Here is a 6,046-nt window from a genome sequence, read left to right on the forward strand (position 1 = left end):
CCAAAAAAGCGACCTATGCCTGCATTCTCCACCAAGAATGTCAGCGGTTTTGGGCTGGTTTGGCCCGGTGCCATGACTAGCGGTGTGGAGGGACCCATGGATCCATGCCCCCGAGAAAGGGAAAAGGGAAAAAAAGGGAAAGGGGTAGAGAGATGGGGCTAAAAACAAAACAGTGGCTACAATCTGAGGAGAAACAAACTAATTTACTGAGTAAGATTTTGGAATGCAAGATAACACACTGTAATACAATATTATAATACAATATAATTGGAATTGAAGCTAATAAATCAATTACAGGAGAGAGTGTGTCCGAAAGCCAAAGGCCTTACTCTGATGCTGTGACAAGAAGGCACCCACAACAGAGACAAGCTGGATGGCAAAAATGGGGCAGGGAAAGTGATTTGCATGCTTTTATCTTTTACCCTCTGAAGCGGAAAAAGTAACAGAACAGCGAACAGTCCTCAACCGTATGTAGTTGTTCTCTCTGGGACAGGTACCTGGAACTGGAGTATTAACTCTTTAACTCCCAGTGCACTACGTGATGTTATGATGTGGAATATGGTTAACAAAAAATTGTAAAACCATGACAGTGGTGTATCTCAACATCTTCTGAAATACACCAGAGTGCTCTCATTTTTGAAAGGAGAGGAATATTTAAGAAATAAGAAACAAAGCATTTCAGTGCACATAGGATAAATCAGAATTTTACTTGCACATATAGAATTGTGTATTAGTCAAGGACTCCTTGCCATTTGTATATGTACTGTTATAACAGATTTTAAGTTAATTTAAAGCTTATGTCTGAATAATAAATCTAGCACTGATAATAGTCCTGCATTAAGCTGGAGGTAGGACTATATCCTTTCTGACCAGCTTTTTTGATTCTGTGAAATTTTTAACAGAATGAGTAATTAGCTATTATTTTTACAGGACGTTGAGATATATTTACGGATGTTTGCAGAAGTCTGTTCAAAGCAAGTGGCCATCTAATACCAATATGAGAACAAGAGTTGTTAGGTATGTTACTTTTCATTTTGTTCTATGTTGAAAATTTTCTTTTAATATCTCATTATTGTCATACTTCAGTGTGTTTATGTATTTTTCTTTCCATGCCAAAGCTTAATAGTGCTTATATAGGTTACAACAATATTTAAGATCATTATGGTACTGAGGCATGATATCCCAATTAATGTTTGAGAGCTCACCAGATTTAGTCATGCTGTTACAGCCTTTTCTAGAGATGTATTATAGAGTTCAGTATAGCTTTACCTAATAGCTTTAACTTTGAACTGACTTTTATTTGTTGTTTTGCAGACTATTCTAAAATATTAATTTCCTTTTTTATGTTGAGAAAGAGAAAAACTTAAAGTGATAATTAACCTTTTTAATACCTCTAGAGATCAGTGATCTCTCGAGATTATATTCCTGTCATATGCAATCTGGGAGGACTATGCCTTATTCAGGAACTCCTGTGTAGTGCATCTTACACGTTAAGATGAATGTCCTTTGAAATGCAAAACCAACATAAGGAAACTAATATCTTCTCAAAAAGATTATTGGACTGTCATTAGATTTCACTGATGTACTGTCTGCACTGGAATATATATATAGCTCTCTACATCAGTAGAGACTCCCAGTGTTGATCACTCAGAATCAACGGAGTGTTCATTTCTGAAAACATGTAATTCTATGGTGTCTCAGTTTTGTTTCATTTCTCTGCTCCAACCCAATCATGTTGAAACATTCTAGAACCTTTGTAAACATGTTGCAGACTACTGAACCTGGCTCCTCCAAACTGTCACTGAGTACAAAAACTTCAGTTTGTGTTCATAAACCAATTGAATAATTAGTTCTTCCTTTAACACTGTCAATTGCCAACCAGTGCAGGCCGAACAAAAATCTTTGACAAAAATGAGATCTTGACATTGTCTTTCTAAATGACTGTCTTTCTTAATCTTGATACTCTCTTTCTAAAACTGGAAGTTTAAGGATATCAGTGATTCATCTCTTCTACATTCACTTTATTTTATTATTATTATATCTGTTACTGATATGATTTACTGGTTAATCTTTCATTGAACAATATACCAGATGATTGGTCTTTAGCTCTTGTTTATCACTTTGACTTATGTCATAGAATCATAGAATCATTAAGGTTTGAAAAGACCTCTAAGATCATTTAGTCCGACCATCCACCTACTACCAATATTGCCCACTAAACCATGTCCCTAAGTACTGGCATCCTTGGGATAGGGTTTGCCTTCAAATTGAGGCTACTCTTATCAGAGATGTTGGGGCTAGCCTATTGCAAAAATACAGAACTTAGAAGCAAATACCACATCTCTCTGTTCTTTCCTACCTACAGGAACTGCAGTATGGCTTTCCTTAAATTGGTAAATTTTTCATTCATAGTTTTCCTGGGATTTCTGCTGGATGTTATAAATTCTGAGCCCTTTTCACATCACCTTAGCCTTCATAAATGAACACTTCTGACTTGTCTATGGAGTATAATTTTTTGCAGCCTCCAGTGAAGAATATTACGCTTTATTGCACTGATTTTGATCCAAGAATGCTTAAGTATTCAGGGACAGGTGGGCAGTTTGTAAGTGTCTGGGTATCTTCCCTTCTATATCATTCAATAAGTGGTGTCTGGTTGTAAAAACCCATATGTAGGTATTGACTCATTCTTAATTTAGCTTGAACACTGTAAGAAGCACCAAATTTTCTGTATCTGCAAGATCCGTCTTAGGTTCATATCCCAGTTGTCTTCCACTTCAGGTCATCTAAAAGAGAAATTTGTGTATGTGCCACGACTTCAAAATTATTTATTTCCTTGTAGTTTCAAGTTTATCCCACAAAAAATATTTTTTGTTTCACACTGACTCTTTTGTCAGCCTGTAATCCATAGTTCTCGGAGAAATGGGAAACTTCTATAACACAATATATTAGAATTCAAATGTCTTAGACAGAAGATATATTAACCCTACTGCTACATGCATCACTTCTGAGACCAAGTGCTCCTCCTTAAAGCCAGTGCAGTCTTAGCCTACAGACTTCAGTATGGCTTTACAGTTAAGCTTTTCCCAAGTGGTTTCAGAGGTTCACCTTAATTGGGAAATCAGTATGTCCGTTTTTATTTCAGTTTTTCTCACAGTTTAAATCATAACAAGAAATTATTAATTAACATGCATATTTACAGGGTGCTGGCTGATTGATTGTCACATATCTCAGAAAGGTTTTCACACTGACTTAAATGCTTAAAGGCTACATAATTTTACATTATTCTTTATCTTCATTATTGAACAGAATGCAATTTTCTTCCAATTTCAGTGGCTTTGTTTTTCTTCGACTGATTTGTCCTGCTATACTGAATCCAAGGATGTTTAATATCATCTCAGGTGATTATGCTTCAGATTGAATTCATGCTTTAAGTAGTATTATACTGAAACTTACTTTAGTGCCTAATTTAACAAAATATGAAGTCTTTTGAACACCATGTCCAAAGTCACGTTATCCTTATCAATTGATTGACTTTCTCACCAAAGGAACCAGCACATGGTTTTTACCCTCAAAGGTTAGACAGAGTTTATTCCCAAAGCATGCTTTATTGGTGTTTAAATAATATAATGTTGAGCTCTAGCAGTGTGTAATATATTCCAGGAGTGAAAAAAACAAAAAACAATAAATGCATCTCTTAGATGAACAAGATCTATAAAGTTGAAAATGCCTGCAGAGCCTGGAATACATTTATGCACCTAAAAATTATGCTTGAATAATTTGTCTGAAATTTTTGTTTAAATAACTTCTAGAAGCTGAAGAAGTCTCTACTTTGAGTCATCAGGATTCCTCATTTGAGACTGACTGTACTTAAAGATGAGAGGGATAGCATTTAAGAAGGATGGATTGTGTGGGCTTGAGATAGTAATCTTGTTTGACTAAAGGCCATACTTAGGCAAGCCAATCAGAACTATTAAAGCAAACGTTAAAAGTGTTGAATAGTTGAATAAAAAAAGTGTTAGCCATTTTTTGATGCTCTCTTTCTAGAATGCCTCTATATCAATAAATAAAACAGTGACAGTGACCATTCCTGTTTTCTAGAATACCGTTGTGAAATTGCTATACTGATCTGCAGTATAGTTCTGGCTGATATCGAACGGCATTCTCCGAAACAGTTCTTAGATGTGATTTGCTGTTGGCATGCATTAGGGAACCACATCTGACGCAACTGACCTGGGCCTCTGTTGTGAAACTATAATGGTTAGGACACAAATTCTTCCATGACAGTTGGCTTAAACACCTAGAAATGTCTCTGGGCCTTTTAAACATATATATAGTTGAAGTCTTACAGATCCAATAGCTAGTATGCCTATTAACCTAAAGATTCTGAGGAACACTTGTTTACTTTGTTCTATAAGCAACTAGCACTGAAAGTCAGATATACCTATTAATATTTTTCTGTGGACATGATTACTAAAATAAAGCAAAAAGTTTACTTGACCATGAGATTTTCCACATGTAGTTCTGTTACAAAATTCAAATTAATTAATTCCATTTTAAAATAAAATTGTAGAACTTAATTTTCATGTGACTGGTGGCAGTTTTAAATGAAATGGTCAGTAACTCTCTGCTTTCTATTCCTCTCAGATTCCCCTTCCCCTACTGCTGCAAGAACGCTGACGCTGGTTGCCAAGTCTGTGCAGAATTTAGCAAATCTGGTTGAATTTGGAGCTAAGGTGAATATAATTTTACATAGAACAGCCTAGAACTGCATTTTCAATACATTTCAATGTTCCTGTTTAATACATGCAAAAATCTGTTGCTGTTTTCTTGTACAAAGCCTGATGTGTGACCTGAGTGTCTTCATCAGCAAGGAGGCCTTGTTCCTGCAGTTTGTCCTATCCTCTTCAGTTGGAGCTACACAGGAAGTTAATTTAGAGCAGTAGCATAAAGTCTGTCTGTACAGGGAGTAATCTAGGAACTTGTGTGAATGATTTAGTGCATACCATGAAGATTTTGAATCTGGTAGTATGAACAACAGAAATAGTCTGTTAAAATAACTGATGAATTAATGACCATACTAGTAGATATTTGTAGAGTGTGATGCAACCATATCTTCATGCTATGAGAACAGATAAACTCAGACATTTGTTTCAAAGACAGTATCCAAAATGAGAAAATAGTAGACGTAGTCTTACTCTAGTAGACTGCAGGGGAAGCACGTGCTTTTCACCGCGGCAAACCGAGAGAGAGAACGGGAGGACAGGCCAGTATCCTGACAGGAACCTCCACCTCTCTTCCTCTGCCGCCATGTCCTCCGGGAATGCCACTCCGCTCCTCCTCTCCCAACCAAATACCCGAAATGCCCGTAAAAGGAAGTCCACGGAACCAGAATATTAACTCTTTAACTCCCATTGTTTTTTCATGATGTTCTGATGTGGAATACTGGCAACAAAAATCACAGTACCACAAAACATCCGTGTGATGCTATTTTTGTTTTAAGATAAAAACAGTCACTATGAAGAAAAACAACATTCTCCCAGCTGAAACTAAGATGAGGTGGTAATTAATGAGGATGTATTGGATAGTGTGTGACCTGAGCATGACACAAATGTATGGAATAAAGGGTGGAGGTTGTGCTGGCTCTGGCTGGGATGAAGTTAATTGTCTTTCTAGCAGCCAATATGGTGCTGTGTTTTAGATTTATGTTGATAACTCACTGGCATCTTGGCTCAACAGTGCTTGCTCTCTTTCCTCTTTCCCTTCTGTCCCTGTCCTCCTTTCCCAAGCAAGTAGACTGGAGGTATGCAAGAAGTTGGAAACAACCACAACAGCTGACCCAAACTGACTAAAGGAGTATTCCATACCATATGACATCATGGTCAGCACTAAAAATTCATGGAGAAAGAGAAAGAAGCAGGATTTTCTGTGCTTTTGGCATTTCTCTTCCCAAGTAACTGTTATGTGTGCTGAGGTCCTGCTTTACGGGATGTAGCTGGACATCTGCCTGCTGATGGAAAGTTGTGAATGAAATCTTTTTTTTCTATTT

The 6,046-nt window shown here is 36.7% G+C and overlaps 1 long non-coding RNA gene across 1 annotated transcript; it reads left to right on the plus strand.

Annotated features, from left to right (window-relative positions):
* Positions 1-751: 751 nt before the first annotated feature.
* Positions 752-6,005, plus strand: LOC104915675. Its single transcript, XR_796426.3, has 3 exons — positions 752-1,017; positions 3,331-3,398; positions 4,645-6,005. It is a non-coding gene; the product is annotated as an uncharacterized LOC104915675 (long non-coding RNA).
* Positions 6,006-6,046: the final 41 nt, after the last annotated feature.

Source organism: Meleagris gallopavo, unplaced genomic scaffold, assembly GCF_000146605.3.
Source record: "Meleagris gallopavo isolate NT-WF06-2002-E0010 breed Aviagen turkey brand Nicholas breeding stock unplaced genomic scaffold, Turkey_5.1 ChrUn_random_7180001842676, whole genome shotgun sequence".
NCBI lineage: Eukaryota > Metazoa > Chordata > Aves > Galliformes > Phasianidae > Meleagris > Meleagris gallopavo.